Genomic DNA, 17,684 nt, shown 5'->3' with positions numbered 1-17,684 from the left:
CATATTCATTATCTCTGTTAATCCTCCGAATGATACTATAAAGCTGAAATCCAGTTGGAGTTCCCCTCCTCACATCTGCCAGATACCCCAGGTCTGGCTGCCTCTGCCCTGCTCCCACCTTCTTCCTGACCACTAATCTCTGCCCCTGGGGCCCCGGACTCATAGTTTCAATTTTTTTCCCCCTATTAGTATAACTCTTTTTGGCTGGAGCCATGATTCTTCTCTGCCTTTTACAACTGTCTTCCCCCACCCCCTATACATTAGTTTCAATATATATATATATATATATATATATATATATATATATATATATTTCAGAGAAGAAGGTAAAGGGAGAGAGAAAGAGAAACATCAATGATGAGAGAGAATCATTGATTGGCTGCCTCCTGTACGCCCCCTAATGGGGATCAAGCCCACAGCCTGGGCATGTGCCCTTGACCGGAATCGAACCTGGGACCCTTCAGTCCGCAGGCTGACCCTCTATGCACTGAGCCAAACCAGCTAGGGCCACTAGTTTCATTTTAAAATAAATGTATAAAAGTAAAAAAGTGTCACTTAAATAAAACTATTAAGTAAATAATAAACAGGACAGGTGGTACTTGGATATGAGACACACTTCCCATAAACTCAAGGTCTTCAATGACCATGCTTCAATCATCCTGGCATTGCCCATTGCCAGACACCAAAAGTTTCTCACTAGAAGTTAATTATAAATAACTTTTTGGTCTAAAATCCCATAGTCTGGGAGGGAAGGACAACATACATGAAACCTCCATAGTGGTGCAGGGTGTAGAAGAGTAAAATATAAAAGAAACTCAGGAAAAAGAGATGAGATCCGCAGTGGCTCTCTAGCTGTGACCTCTCTATGGGGCGTTAGAATTTTATTTTGAGGCTGATGGTTTATGTCCAGAGACTGGAAAGTCAGAGAGTAATATTCCATTGTAGATATGTACCACTTCTTCTTTATCCAATCGCCTCCCCATGGACACTTAGGTTTTTTCCCCCATATCTTGGCTATAGTAAAGAATGCTGCAAAGAATGTAGTGGTGCAGATATCTTTTCAAATTCGTGTAGAGGTGTAGGCATGTGATAATAGCAAGCAAGGGGAGGAATTTGAAAGCAAAAAATCTCCACAAGGACTTGCAGGCTCGTCTTAGGCTTTGCCCTGGGAGTGTTTCAGGGATTTTTTTTCTGTTGAGTAGACGAGGAGGCGGCGGCCTTCAGGACAGGAGGCCTGGGCCTGGGCTCCAGCCCCTCTCCTCCCCTCTCCTGAATGAATGAAGTCTGATGACATTCTCCAGCAAAGGCTACGCTGTTTGCTGCGAGGGGGAAGTGTTGCCAGACAGCACTATCCATCCAGGTGTCAGCCTCGGCCCCGTCCTCCCAGGTACAGCTCGGGGAGTAAACTCCGGAGCCTAGTTGGGTCTAAACCGAAGAATATTCGAAGGGGAGCAGCCCCCAGCTAACCTTGTGTGCCACGCACTGGGCTAGGGACTCAGGACATAGGCCCTGCCTTCCAGGCACTCGCTCGAGCGGAGAGGGAGGTCGTCTGGAGCCTCAGAGAACCGACCCAACCTGAGGGGAGAGCCTGTTGGCGCCCGGGCACCCGGCCCAGCTCCGAGGCCAGAGCCGGACCGCCAGTCCACCAGCCGCCGGACACCGCGCCGCATTCCCTCCGCCCGGAGGGCCCCCGGCGGGGAGGGCGGGGCGGGCGGGGCGGGGCCCGCGCTGTGACACCGCCCCCCACGCGCCCGGCGCGCGTTGCCAGGGTGATCAGGTGACTCGCCGCTCGCTGCTGTTGGGACCGCGGTGACGTCAGGCGCGCCGCTGCCGCTCACTCCGCGGCTGGTTCGGCGCTATTTGTGCGGTCTCGCTTGGTCCCGTACGCTCCGTCCCAACCGGTGCCCGGTCCACTCGTGAAGAGGTGAGGCTCGGCGGCCCGGGCCGGCCAAGCTGGGACCAGAGAGGGGGTGAGGCGCGGGCAGGACCCTTCCTGGGTTGTGCGCGTCCCCAAGCTCCCCGGGGCTCCCCGAGAGCGGCGGGCACCGGAGCGGGATGGGCCGGCTACGGCGGGGGCGCGCGAAGCCCCCGGAGAGGGGTGGGGGTCCCGGCGAGCCTACCCGATGCCCACCCGTGTCTCCCCGCCACACACACACACACACCCTCACCCCTCGGCTGTTCCTCGGGTTCCCGGTCGCCGCGCAGCTGGCGGAGGCTGGCCGGGGGGGAGTCCGCCGCCCCGGGGGGGCCGCTGGGAGGTGGACTAAGGGGCTCTGCGTTTCAGTGGCCTCGCAGCTCCGGGAGTCGGCGGGCTCGCAGCCGGACTCGCCACACCCCGTCTCGGTGGACGTCTGCGGGCGGCTTCTGCATCTTTTTGCCTGGGGCTGCGGTTTCTGGGGCGCTGCGGGGGGCCTACTCGGTGCTCCGAGCCGGGTCTGCGGGGGGCGGGGGGCCGCTCCGGAGCCCCGCGGGCGGGAACAAGGTGGAGGGCGTGCAGACCGCGAGCTGCGGCGGATGGGGTTCTCGTAGACCTGTTGGGGGTGAAACCTGAGCGGAGTCCTGCGCCGCGGGGACTGGGCTCCCAGCCGCCGTGGGGAATTGGAGAGTGGAGGGCGGGAGGAAGGAGGCCTCCGGAGACGCTGGAGGAAAAGGAAAGAAGGTTCTGTGCCTGACTGCACTGAGCGCTAGGGCCGTGTGTGGGGGAAAGTTTGGAGAATTAGGTTAGTGCCGGTTCGGAAGACTCTTAGTGCCCAGCTGGCTATTGCGTGCCAGGGGAGTCCTGAAGCGTCGACTGCGTGGAGGTAGGAGGATCGCAGGGCTGGGGAGACAGGCGCTGGAGAGACAGACGCTGGGGAGACAGGCGCTGGGGAGGCTGTTGTGACAACCTGGCAAAAAGGTGACAACACTTGGAACTCGGGTGTGATGGGATTCCGTGAACCCTGTTTATGAAATATAACAGACAGGTGCATACACCCCGGCCATGGTTAGAAGATTAAACCCAAAATTCCTTCTTAGGAGAGAGAGGAAGCGCCCACTGCAGCTCATTTGATCTCATTTGGCCAGGTTTAATGGCTGCCTGAGAACTCTGCGCCCCTGTCCAGGGTGGGGCAAAGGTAGGTTTACAGTTGTCAGCACGCGAAACACAGTTTATTCTTGTATTTTTTTAATTAATTGTGTTTTCCATACGAACAACTGTAAACCTACTTTTGCCCCACCCTGTATAGGTGCGGTGGGTGGTTGGATTGTCGGCCGCGCTTGTTCTTCAGAGGTTCCAAACTCTTACAAAAACCTCTTCAGGGGGAAATCGGAACCCCGAGTGACTGGGAGGAGATTTAACGGGGGAAGTTATTAAGGGATAATCAGTGCCCAAAACATGGATATGGGCATCGGGGAAGCTGAAAGGAGTCCCCTGCTCTTTGTTAATTGTAGAACAGAGTTCCTCTTCTCTACCTGTTCCCCTCAGCTTGTGGGCTCCCCAGCGCCAGACAGCTTAAGTGTTAATTGGCCATTTTGTCTTAACTTCCTGAGAAACGGGATAATATTTTGATTACTGAAGGGAAATGATTAGGTGATTCAAGGTTTTTCCCAGCTCTGGAATTCACTGATTCTGTAGCTCAAAAAAATGCACTGATGTCCATTTTATGTTGAACCTTATGAACTTCTGTTTTCTGGGAGGTGAAATGGCTGAATCTTCCCACCAATTTGTTTTGTATTTGTTTGACTCCAGAAAACAGAATTGGACCTCCAGGGATGTCATACAGTAAACTGTAGTTTAGGCCCTAAACTTTAGGGAATTGAGAACTTGGCCAAGGTGGCCGCAGCTGGTTTGTGTATAAACCTAGAAACCTGCCCAGCACTCGAGGGAGGGCAAATCCGGAGTGGTGGCACCTGGGAAGAGTGAACTTCGCAAAAGAAATCTTAAGACAGGTCACCTGAACAGTGTGTTTACCACCTATTACTACTTACCCGATGAGTCTGCGTCCTCCCCCTTGTTATAATAGTGGTTTTAAAGGGGCTTTGCAGGGGCTTCAATATTAAGAATACTGGATATTAGATTTTTTAAAAATTGTTAACCATTTTCTAAATCTGTTTGGAAATATTTGAACCGGCCAACTAATCCTGCTTCCTTTGGAAAGAAACAGCCCACCCCCCCCCTCCCCCAAAAACTGTAACTATGTGCTGCCAAGGTCGTTAAGTAGGTCAAAAGTTTGGGGGAATTTTCCGCTTTCTTTCACCTCTGCCACCTCCACAAGTTTGCCCAGTGGTAGAGAAGTTAAGACTTCATGTCAGGAAAAAAAGAATTAGTGTGTTTCCCCTAAACAGGGCTCTCTGGGACTGGGTGTTCTGTTGAGAAAGTGAAATGCCCTCCCTTAAGGGGAACTAGGCCCAGGTGAGAGGCAGGACTAGGAGAGGCCAGAGACCTTCCTCGGAGCAATCTGGGCCTGCACCTTTGTCACCCAAGGCCCTGGGCAGGGCCCTCCTCTCTTGGCACTGAAACATTCTTCCTCGACCTTGAAACAGGGTCAGTCCTCCCTTCACAGAGGTACTACAGAGAATTAATGAGAGGCTTGTATGAAGTTTGAGCTCCTCCAAAGCAAATATTTTAATTCTTGGATGAATGGTAAATTTTGAGATGTAGTGAAATAAAAAAAGAGGTGGATATTATAAATTTTTGTAAAAGCCTCCTTCAAACCCTAAGGCTTTTTTGTTGTTTTTTTCCTGGAGTATTTGGGCTTGGTTTATCATCGTGCCTATAATCAAGATCTGCAGGCCTGAGGGTAAGTGCTGTTTGTATTTCACATGTAAACCAGTCCAGGTTTCCCCCCACTCTTTCCCCCCTTTTTTAGAATGCCTAGAGTAAATCAGTAGCCTAGCAGGTATGGGGCTTTGGACCCAACACCCTTTCAACCCTAAAGGAGTTTGTTATTAAGCTCATCAGAGACAGAAGTAGGTAATAAAGCTCACGAAATGAAGTGAGTAAAATAGCCATTTCTTTAAAATCCCTATCCTATTTCAGTCCACCAATCCTACTGCTCAAATAGAGATTCAAGTGCTTGCTGGTGTTCCCAGAAACTGTACAGAACTGTTACATTCATCTCTTAGACTTTTGGCATTTGTTGGCAAGTATAGTTCTCACTTGAGTGAAATTCTGACAGGAGAGGGAGAGGCTTCTTGTTTTTCTCAGACTGAGCTCAGGCCTTCATGCTCCCCATGCCGGGCCAACGCTTCTAATTGGCTTGGCTATAAAATGGGAGTCAATAATTAAAAAACAGCAGTATGGAAGCAGGGGGATTGAGCATGAGTTGATTCTCCAGCCTCTAGCCAAAAAAGGTTTACAATGCTTTGGGTACTATATACAAAGGGCTCTTCAGAAGGAAGTGAGCTTGGAATGACTTCTTTTTTGTAGTTTTTAGGAGACATGGAATATTTGTACTGATTTAGGCCTCAAGCAAAGGAGGCAAATGATTTGAATACAGTCTCTGTGGCCAACAAGCCTATGGTATGACTCTGCAGAAAACAAGGGATGATATATATTTTTCTGAACCCTTCCAGTTAGTGGTTTAAGGGAGTGTTGGTAGTTATGGTGAGAGGAGAGTTTGATTTACCTGCATTTACTCATTGGGGAGTAATGCCTTATTCACAGGTGCCTATCATTAGTTCTCTGATGATTTATGCTAAAGAATCGTTAGTTAGTCCCAAGAGATATCTTCAGATTTCTGTCATTAGTACTACCCACAAAGAGCTACTGTATATGTGGAAAACAAGGGCCTCAAAGTATGGGGTATTGATGAACTGAAATAAATTACTGCATCCACCCTGAACTAAAACCTGAGTTTTCCAAGAGCATACTCACACAGAAAGAACAATATACCGAGAACTGACCCAGAAAACACATCATTACTGCAAATTATCTGACCACGTGGTCAGTGTTCAAAGAAAGACAGGGATGGGGAACAATGGAACCGCAAAGGTTTGGGGGAAGAATTCCTGGGAAGTGGCACTAGACTTCTGCCACATTAGATTTCCAGTGCGGTCCACAGTACTTTACCAGCCAGTTTCCGGTGTCAGGACCGTGGGCAGGATCATTTGGGGAGAATAAATACTGCCTTCAGCCAAAGATATGATTCACTAAGTGAATTTTTTTTCAGAGGTCAGTAGGCAGGTGATAGGACTGGTTTGGGGTAGGGGCCCCTTAAATCCCCTCTCCTGAAACTCCATGTGGCTCTGATACTGGGAAGACAGCAGAGTGAAAAATCTAAGTGTTAAAAAGAAATACATGCAGTCAGTGTGAAACCACTGGTGTTTTTATATGACATTTGCCTGGAGGCCTAAGTGGTGGTCAGACTGTATGCTATATTAAATTCTGGTCCTTTCATCAGGGGAGTGACTTCTCTGGTGCTGTGGTATATTGTTCTTTCTGTGTGAGTATGCTCTTGGAAAACTCAGGTTTTAGTTCAGGGTGGATGCAGTAATTTATTTCAGTTCATCAATACCCCATACTTTGAGCCCCTTGTTTTCCACATATACAGTAGCTCTTTGTGGGTAGTACTAATGACAGAAATCTGAAGATATCATCTAGCATTTGTGTTTTCTAATTTTTGTTGTCCATAGTGCCTGCTCCTTTAAAAATTCTGTGAAAATTAAGAGAAGAAAGGAGGGGAGAGTGAGCTGCCCTGCACTTGTACGTGATCTCTTAGGGTGCTGCACATGGTAGGCACCAGCGGTACTTGCTGGTGTACAGTGAAATTCACTCTTGTCCATTAACAGCCATCCTGCAGGGCTGGCTGAGCTGCTGCTTCCTCCATGGGCCAGGAGGGCATGCTTTCATGGTGGCGCAAAGCCGGGCTGGTTTGGTGTCCGTCAGGAGCCACGAGTGCTTAAATTACCAGCACATTAAGCTGTAGGGGTCTCTTCCTAAGCCATCAAGATTTCCGTTCTCCCACAAAGCCTAATCCGGGCTGGGGTATGGGGGACATGGGGCTGTGCTGGTGGGGGACCTGGCCTGGGATGGGGCCATGTCAGGCTTGTTGGGACGGATGGGCCAGTCCTCTTTCTGTGTCCTCTAAACTTGGCAGGGGGCAGAGTTCATCCTTTTTCTCTCTCTCCCTGCTCTAACCAAGCCTTTCATTTCCCCAGCTCACTTTCTGTGTTAGCAGCTTTCTTTCCTTTTCATTTCCCTTGTTCATTGCTGCTTTCTCTTTCAGTCCTCCCTCTTGCTGGGCCTCATTTTCTCCCCATTGTCACTTTGAGGCCTGGCTATTTGAAGTTCCAGGGTTACAATGCTGCCCTGCATGTCCCAGTGACTAGGTGTAATTTAGAGAGCCAACCTCACTTCCCTGCTGCTTTTAGACAGCGTTGGTGGGGTACTGTCCAGAGTCCCTGACCTGAGGCATTGGATGAAGCTGGAGGTGCCTCTCCACTGGGGGCCCCAGCAGTGTGGCAAGGGGGCTGTGGTCAGGATTTGCTGGCATGGTCAGCTGTCAGACAAGGGACTGAGGTCTACCCTCGGGAGTCCTTCCAGAAACTGAAGGCAGAAGCAGAATTGGGAGTCCTGTGTTCAGGCGGTCCTGTGGCTTCTGCACGGGACCATACGTGACTAACAAAGACTGGAAAGGGGGCCTTTGGTTACATTGGCCTGGAACCAATGGGACTATTTGCAGTTGTGGATCTTGCCCTGCAGCTGGGTTTTTCCAGGGGGTGACTGGGACAAACTGCTCTCAGTGGTAGTTGGATGGTTATTGGAAGCATCTAGAAGCATGGCTTTCCTGCTCATTAAGTTAAGAAATGAATTTTTTTCTCTTAAAAGCCATGTGGCAGACTTTACTAAAAAATTATTATAGGGGTTTTAACTTCATTATTAAATATGTATAGAAATATATATATAACAAAAGTACAGTTTAATGAATAATTATATTTATTAATATAACTGTAATTTATTCAGGTCTAGAAATAGAATTTTACTTTTTAAACCCAAATGGAATAGTAGAATGTTCTGTGTTGCAATTTGCTTTTTAACTGTATTGGCACTTTTCCATATCAGCACATGTAATTCTATCTCATTCTTCTTAAGGATCAAATAATAGCAGTTCCATGGTTTGGAAATTCTGTGATTTATTTAATCATTCCCATATTGATGGACCTTTGGGATGTTATATATCATATAAATATGGATGTGTATATTTTACACATGTAATATGCATACTATATAGCTCTGATAACCAAATGCCACAACTAATGTGTGTATGGTATAAAATTCTGTCTATAAAATTGGTGGGGTTTGTTGGGTTTTTTGCATCCTAGCAGTAGTATATATCTGTAGGTTAAATTCCTAAAGACAAAATTGTTGGTTCAAAGAATAGGGTGTTTTCATTTATTTATTTGAGATTTTACTTAAGAATGTGTCTTTGTTGAAGAATTTGTAAGAAAAAAAAAATGGACCCTCTATAAAAAGAAGGATGTTTCCTCCAAACATTAGGGAGGAATGTTATACCAGTGCCTGGGCAGCTGAGGGGTAGCTATTTTATTAGTTGATATTTTCAGGTAACAGTGATTTTTTTAAGGGCTGTTTAATATTTAGATCTTATATCTTATAGAGCAGCAGGTCCTGAATCTAGCCAGAAGTTCTGTATAGAAAGTTTTATGAAAAAAGATTTTAGCAGATGATGTATTATCCTCTGGTGAAGGAAACTTCTCTGGATTCCCTCAGTGTCTAAGGCTGGAAGAATGCTAAGATGTACATTACCAAGTTTGATATTGGAGGGAAGTGAGATTGATTGGCTATAGCCATACAGGATGGGGCAAAAGTAGGCTTACAGTTGTTCTACTGGAAAATAATACAAGAATTAAAAAATAATAATCCAAGAATAAACCTTCTCATTCTCACAACTGTAAACCTACTTTTGCCCCACCCTGTATTTTCCAATAATGTTAAACTGTGGGTAACTAATATGGGTATGACTTTTCAGACTTCTCCTAATGATGTGTCAGGACAAGTGGAGAATGCTTACATTTTTGTATTTTAATGTTGGTGATAATGGCTGAATGGCTTTAGCAAACCATGTTACTAAATAGTTTGTAGACTTTTTAGTTTCATGTAAACTGAGTAATAAAAGCAGTATGTAGTTTTTATATCAAATATTGTTTGTGAGAAAGGAAAATAAAATAAGACAGTCTCTGGACCTCTCCTTACTCCAGGATGGGGCTTCAGAGATAGATGATCCACTATTGTATTTTTTTGCCTCCATGTGCATTTTTTAAATATATACTGATTTCAGAGAGGAAGGGAGAAGAGAGAGATAGAAACATCAGTGATGAGAGAGAATCATTGATCAGCTGCCTCCTGCACACCCCCTCCTGGGGATGGAGCCTGCAACCCAGGCATGTGCCCTTGACTGGAATCGAACCCAGGACCGTTCAGTCTGCAGGCTGATGCTCTATCCCAGTGGTTCTCAACCTTCTGGCCCTTTAAATACAGTTCCTCATGTTGTGGTCCAACCATAAAATTATTTTCGTTGCTACTTCATAACTGTAATTTTGCTACTCTTATGAATTGTAATGTAAATATCTGATATGCAGGATGGTCTTAGGCGATCCCTGTGAAAGGGTCGTTCGACTGGCAAAGGGGTCGCAAACCGCAGGTTGAGAACCGCTGCTCTATCCACTGAGCCAAACCAGCTAGGGCTCCATGTGCATTTTGATGTCCTTGTTCAGGAAGGGTCCCATTTCTAAGCTATGTGTCATTGTGTACTCCACGGAGAGGCTATTCTAAGGCCACAAGTCAAAATGTTGATGCAAAAGACATGCTCTAATATTTAGTCATTCGTTGATTATATGAGGACAGCTTGGGGCCTGGTAGAATTCTCTGGCAAACAAAAGATGGTGCTTAAGATAGGGGATGGCTAATAATATTTAGGAGGCCAACTCCAAAATCAGTATTTGGACAACAATGAAATAACACTACAGGACATCTGCTTCTAGTCTCCTGTAAAAGAAAAACAACGTAGGAAATGGGAACAAAGCAAAATGTGTTATAAATAATGAACAAGTCATAAAAACAAAGATCTTGTCCATGTTACGATAACTGTGAGGTCTCCTGGTGTAGTTCTGTTGTCCTGGAATGCCTGCTCTTTGGCTTTGGGGCTCAGATACTCACATGTACGTGTGGCATGACTTTCCCTATTGGTGGTGTCATTTGGGCTCTACTTGTACCTCGATTTCAGTAAATTTGCATAACTCTTTGAGGTGACCACCCAAAGTGAACTTTGTTTAGTCTTTATAGGCAAACTATCTTCATCCCTGAAATTTAGAGAAATTCTAGCATTTTCCACTTGATGCAGTAACCGACAAATAGGAAAGGTCATTTTATTTTTATTAGCAGTACTGAAGGGGAAGAGCAAGCCAGCTAGATAGTCCTTTCTTTCATATCCCCAGTACTTGGCCTGTCATGTAGTGTAGATACTTGTATTGATGGATAAACAGTATTAGGTTTGCCAATAGTATCCAAAAAGTAAACATAAGTTACGTGAATCTTTTAAAAAGAGATTGAATAAGTATAGAAAAGGAAGCGGCAATAATCCTGAAATGATCCTACTCTTAGCAAGGCTGTTTGTGAGCTGACCTTTGGCCTCATTTAGTACTATCTGCTTCAGCCATAATGAACCTGGTTTGTTGTGTTGTTTTTAATCCTCACCTAAGGATATATTGTTGTTGTTTTTAAATTGATTTTAGAGGCGGGGGAGAGAAATAATGATATGAGAGAGAAACATCATTGGTTGTCTCCTGTATGTACCCTGATTTACTGGGGATTGAACCCAAAACCTGGGTATGTGCCCTGACCAACAATCAAACCCGAAACCTTCGGGTTCTATCATCCTTTCCGTGCATGGGACAACACTCCAGCCAACTGAGCCACACTGGCCAGGGTATGAACCGGTTTAATCCCTCAAATGCATTCAGCTCTTTCTCACAGAATGTTATCTCTGACCTGTGTGTATATGCTCAACTCTCAGTTGTTCATCACTTCCCTTCAGAAGCATTCTTGACTTCCCTGACCTGTGGCCTCTACTTTGAGCTCACAGTGCCAAGTGTTTCCTCTCTCTCAGCATGGTTTCATAATTGCTGATGTTAATGTCTGTCTCTCTCACTAGGCCGAGAAGAAATTGTCTCTTTCTTACCATTATCTCGGTAGTGCCTGGAACCACAAATGTTGGGTCCACAGGTTTACAAAAACTGCAAACAGGAGATGATTAGAGCAGCACAGAACCAGTAATTCTAAAAGCTTTTTTTTAGCCTAACCTTACCCAAAATTGTGGGTATGAGAATCAAGAAAAATTGAGGGACCTAGAATATAAAATAACCTATTTACAAAGATCCTATTAAAAGGCCAGCTAATCAGGGAGTTAAAAAAAGACACAGAGGAGGTCTTTAGAATAAGATCTGATCTCGTGTTTTTAAACTTTAAAGACAATTTGTAAATTCTCAAGAAGGATAGGGTAAGGATGGAAGGATGAGCAAGGCTTCTGGCTTTGACCATAACTCATTTACAAGATGGGAAAGTCTGCATGTAATCAAGGGAATTTTGCTTTTTTTATCCCACATCTGACTTCTCAGTTTGAAGCAGAAAGAAAACATTTAAAGAACTTAGGGATCTGAAGTGTCTTGTGAAAAAAAAAACACACAGTTACAAAAATCACTGTGAAAAGCACATATAAAACAGGTTACCAACAAGGAAAAGGTTACTAATTGGAAGAAAATCAGGGTACTGGAAGTGGATAGATGGTCTACAAAGGCATGTAGCATTAAAAAAAAAAAGTGGTAGCATGAAAAGCACTAAGATAACTTGCTTGGCCGGTGTGGCTCAGAGGTTGAGCATCTACCTATGTACCAGGAGGTCAAGGCACATGCCTGGATTGCAGGCTCGATCCCCAGTAGGGAGAGTGCAAGAGGCAGCCTATCATTGATTCTCTTTCATCATTGATGTTTCTATCTCTCCCTCTCTCTTATTCTCTGAAATAAATAAAAATATATACATTTTTTAAAAAACCATAAAGGTTTCCTTAGTCAAACTTTTAGAAATACAAAAATGAATATAAATAAATAACAATTGCCTATCATTCCAACCAGATATTTCCTTCTAGCCAGATTTTATCTCTCTGCTGTTACTGTATGACTTAAAGTGTGAAAATCTTAATGTGCAACTCAGTGAGTTCATAGCATTCATGTGAACATGATTCGGCTCAAGATGTAGACATTTCCATTATCCCAGAAGGCTGTCCTTGTGCCTCTTCCAGTCAATATTCTTAGACTCATTTTGGCAGTTCTTGAACCTCACATAAATGGGATCGTACAGTGTGATGTCTGTTGAGTCTGGCTTCTTTTGCTTATCTTTGTCTGTACTTGTTATTATAAGAACTCTTAGCTCCTCCTCACACATTATTGTATGTAATATTGTGGGGGGTTTTTATTATTGCTGAGCAATTTTCTGTTATTTAACTATACCATAATCTATCGGTTCTGCTCTTGGTGAACATTTGGATAGTTTTTAGTTTGAAGCTATTATAAGTAAAGCTGCTTTGAACATTGTTACATATGTCTTCAGTGGACTTAGGCACTCATTTTATCTCAGTATAGATCTAAGAGTAGGGTTGCTGGGTCATAAGGTAAATACTGCCAAATTCATGAGTATATTATGTACTTCCAAAAGCTTGATTGTTTTAGCTTTCATATATAGATCCATGATATTGTGGATTATTTTTTGTTTATAAGGATGAGGATCAAGGTTCATTTCCCCACCCCCACAATAATATTGTGGAATGAACTCAGAAAGAGTCTGGAGGCTTTGCTAGAAATAAAGACTAAAACTTTATTCAAAGGTCAGGGTTTGCAAGCTGGAAATACAAGTAGGCAATATCCAGAGTGTTTTGAAGAAGAATGCTAAGAGTTCTCATAGTAACAAGTACATTCTTGAGAAAAGTCAGTCCTGCCTTCTTAGCCTCTGGATTTGTCTGAGAGGGTAATCCTCTAGATGACCGTTGGTCTGGATAATGGGTGTCACGTGGTCTGGATATGTGAACATTCCTTCTGTAGTCCTTTAGTGGGCAATCGGGGTTATCTGGAGGTTTGCTATATATCAGTATTTATATTAAAGAAACTTGGGATCATGCTGAATATGTGGCTTTAAATTTTTTCTTAGAATTAATATTACATAATGCTTCAAAAACAAGTCAAAATGACGGCAAAAGAACTATGTAGATGTACTATAATTTATTTAACTCTTTTCTCTTGTTGGATATTAGGGTGTTTTATTTCTGTTTTCTGTGTTTTTCTTCTACTCTGTCTTTTACAATGCATGCTCTCTCCAAATGTCTGATAATCTTTGTCCATTCATTTCTGTATGAGATAATAAAAAATTGATTAAAAGATCTGTGTATACGGGCTTTACTGTGAGGTGACTGGGCGAGTCATTTCTTGGAATCTGCTCCGCTTTTAGTTATACTTTTTTTCCATCGGGTCTCTTTAGTTTTTCCAGGGGAAAATTCCCCGGTGTGCTGCTTGCAGATTCAATGCCAGGCTACCAAGTAATTTTAAAATAATAACGGAAAATACTGTTCTTTCCTACACCTCTACTTTGATGAGGTTTTTGATAGTGATCTTATCTCCATGGACCACTTTCCCCCAAAGAATAGTTACTGCTTTTCTCATTGTAGCGTTGAATATCTGCTAATCCTGTGACTGAACATGTCTTGAATGGGATCTTTGGGTAGCATTGGTCATTCAATACAATCTATTAATGGATCTTGGCTGCTACTCCATTTGCACTGTCTCTTTTTGGAGCTTTGATTTGTCTTTAATGCTACAATTTCTACTGTTTACATTGGGTAAGGCCTTCGTAGGACTTACATTTCACCTGACCAAATTTATAAGGGAAAACGTTCATATTACAAAGTTTAGTATCGGACCTTAAATTTAAAGCTCATTTGTGTTTTATGTTAAGTGGTTTGTACTAGACTGTGTTAGTGTTAGGTAATTTTTTATATTGCTTTGTTCCTGTACAAGCTTGAGAATAATTGATTCCCATCAGGGAGGTCCCGCTTCTCAAAAGGACTTTGATCCCAGCACAGATGCTGTTTCTGTGACTTTTGCTGTTCTCTTTCTCTTACTGTTTTGTTTTTTTTTCTTGTTTAGAGGAAACTGAAAATAGATCCAGATTTTTATTCCTCTAAGGTGACTGTGTCTTAGGAACACAGGGGCAGCGTTTGCAGGGAGGGGGGCTTGCAGGGGGGCATGGCAGCTAGAGCATCTCTATGGCTTGTGCTCGTTAAAGCACCTAGTGCCTCAGAACAGTACAGTGGGTTTTCCCTCCTAGACACTATGATTCCTCAGGCAGAGGGAGAAAGGTATACACCAAAGACAAGAGGGAAACATGATTGAGGAAAAGGAAGGAGAACACATACATTTGGGAGAGCTTTGAGAGTCCCAGGGAGAGAACTACATAGGATAATGAGGAATAGATGCAAATAGATGGATCAAGAAAAGTCATGAAATATTGAGGTCTGAAGTTCTGAGGCTAATTAGTATTGTAAGGTCTTATTGGACTAATCAAGTTAAACTACAGTTTTGGTGGAATAAGGTCAGTCTGAAAGACCCCTCTCCCCAATACACACACTAAATTATAGGAAAGAGTAAGCCATGGCAGCTGTGTTCTACTTCTGTGACTTAAAAAATTAAGTAATGGAATGACCATAAAGGGTTAATAAAACAGATTTCTGTGTTGACCAGGGCTCTCTAGATTTTCCACAGGTTTTCACCAAAGCCTTCTCAGAAGGAGAGAGGAAATACAGACATGGTCAGCAATTACATATGCCCCAAGTCATGGGATGATTGCAGTGTTAGTCCCAGTGAGCCTTTGCATTAGGGTCAGGAGGAAGGCCATTCCCAGGTCAGAGGGTGAGGCCACGTTGGCATAGACCAGAGAGCAGAGAAGGGAAAGAATTCTAGTTCTTTTCTGAATTCCTGTCAAACCCCTGGGAAAATAAGAGATCTCCAAAATAGGGAACAGACTGCAATTGCGGTCAAAATAGATGCCCTCAAGCCATTCTGATTCTGTATTTAAAAGTTTCAATTTATAATCACCTCCCTCAAGTGACACTCTCCCCACTTCCTCCTCCTACTGGGTTCAGGCCCCTACTCCTACCCAACATTCTGTTTACTACTTTTTCTAAAAATCACTATCCTTATTGTTTGTTTTTTTAGCCAGTTACTCAAGAGAAGAGTATGAGCTGTATTCATCCCTATACCCCACTGTGTAGCACAGTGTCAGACACAGTCAGCACTGCATGATGCATGTGCGTGGTTGAATGTTACTCAGAAGGGTTCCTTAGCTTACCTTACTATTGGCTCCTAGGATTGTAAATCCTATAGAGGCAGTTTAGGTTAGGCTGGGCTTTAGTGTGATTTATGAGCCTGTTATAAATCATCTGGCTCTAGCCAGTTTGGCTCAGTAAATAGAGCGTTGGCTTGCAGACTGAAGGGTCTGGGGTTTGATTCCGGTCAAGGGCACATGCCCAGGTTGCCAGCTCGATCCCCAGTGTGGGGGGGTGCAGGAGGCAGCTGATCAATGATCCTCTCTCATCATTGATGTTTCTATCTCTCTCTCCCTCTCCTTTCTTCTCTGAAATCAATTTTTTTAATTTAAAAAAATGGCAATTTAAAAAATAAGATCTATAATAATAAAAGCATAATATGCTAATTAGACCAGCACAGATCTAATTGGGTTGAAGCCAGGGCTGCAAGGGAAGCCCGGGTCCCAGGTGCCAGAGGGAAGCTGGTGCTGGCAGCCGGGGGAAGGAAGGCCTACTCTTGCACGAATTTCATGCATTGGGCCTCTAGTAAAATAATAAAATAAAATAAATAAGTAAAGTCATCTGAGGATCCTTCTTTCTACTCTGCCTTTCTCAAGTGCCTACTTCATTTTGAGACTGGCTCCCTGAGGTCTGAACATTGGCTGTCAGCAACTTTGTAGGACATGTCGTTGCTAGACTTTCTGTGTGCCTGTGCTAAGGGGAAGGGAAGGTTGGGAGTGTGTTAGAGAGCCCCCACGCTTTTAGCTGACCAAACCACTTCAGGACCAATCCCAGTGGCCAAGGATGCCATTTGTGATGGGCTTAACCCTGGATTCCTTTGAGTCAATCTTGATGCAAAAGGAAGGGTGACCTGGACTGACTTAGGTTAAGTTGGGCTCTCCCTGGAGCTGGTACAGGATGAGCTTCCCTAAGTACATGAACTGCAGGAAGAATGGATGATGCCTAAACTGGAAATCTGACTGCTGTTACTAAGGGAGGATATGGTTGTCGTGTGGGCAGCCAACAAAGTCTGTTAATTTTAATTCAGATTTTTCTGAGGATCCTTAATGGCTATTCTGTTCTTAATGTAGAGTCATATGGAGTCACATATTTGCATGTTATGAAAAAGAATTAAGTAAAATTTAGTAAATACTAAGTATTTACTAAATTAAGTATTTACTGAGTATTTAGTAATATTCAAAATAATAAGTTTTGGGTATGAGACTGTTCCCTCTATTAACTTACTATTTAATTAGGGATAGAAGAAACTCAAATAGGTAAAAAGTTTAATAGCAATACTAGAGATGGGTAATAGCACCAGGCAGCAAGATGGCAGGCATCTCCCTGTTCACGGTGTGGACTTTGCATTCCCCAGTAATGCTTTTCCTCTGGAAGTCATTGTGTCGGGCACTGTGGAGGTCACAGGCATGATGGAAATGAGATGCTGGCCCTGCAGACTAGAAGCCCAGTCAGGAGAATGGTTAACAGGCTTGGAGGCTGGGAAGCAATGGCCTCCCTCACAGAAGCAAGCCACTGAGAACAGGAACCTATAAACACCAGTGAGGGTTCCTGGTGAGCCGCTCCAAGGTCCCAGGAGCCTGGATGGTCAGGGGAGATGCTCAGCATCCTCGGTAGACAGCTCTGCCCGTGTCCCGTGATGACTGAGCACGCTGCTCAGCTGCTTAGAGGTATGGGTCCGGGGGAGCAATCAGATCACCCAGTGCCCGGGGCAGTGGCAGCAGTTACACACTTTGGTTGGTCGCTGCTGGCAGTGCTGCTTGTTAGAAAACCCCGTGTGGCCCAACCCTGTTTATTGGAGGACTGCTAGTACTGGGTCAGCGTCTGCTGATCTGACTTATAATTAGTGCTGTTAGACCTTGTGCTTTCTTCTCAGAGCTGTCCAGTCACGTTTATGGACATTTCAGGCAATTGAAACACAAAATAATATCCTGTTCTTCACTCAACACATTTATTGAGGGGCATGCCTTGTGCCAGGCACAATGCTAAGCTCTAGGGTCATGGTGATGATTCAGAAGAGACCTGATCTCTGCTGTCCCAGCCTATAGTCTAGTGGGGAAGTCAGACAAAGGCAGATGAACAGATACAGAAGATATTTGCCAATTGTGATGGTGAGAAGGAAACACAATGGGCAGAGCTGCAGATTTGCAAGAGGTTTGAAATACCTTTACGGCCTTTTGTAAAAGATCTCTTGGGTTGAAATTCGTTTCCTAATGATTTCCACTGATTAAATGCAAATAATTTTTATTCTTTGTCTTTTAGGTATATTCTGCAGTTCCCTAATGAACCCAGGGAACCCTCCACCGTATTCGGGCCCTGGTCCCA

Source organism: Myotis yumanensis, unplaced genomic scaffold, assembly GCF_028538775.1.
Source record: "Myotis yumanensis isolate MYYU_CA2020_CCGP unplaced genomic scaffold, mMyoYum1.0.hap1 SCAF_5, whole genome shotgun sequence".
NCBI classification, from domain to species: domain Eukaryota; kingdom Metazoa; phylum Chordata; class Mammalia; order Chiroptera; family Vespertilionidae; genus Myotis; species Myotis yumanensis.
The sequence above is the reverse complement of the archived record's forward strand: the minus strand, read 5'-3'. Positions refer to the sequence as shown.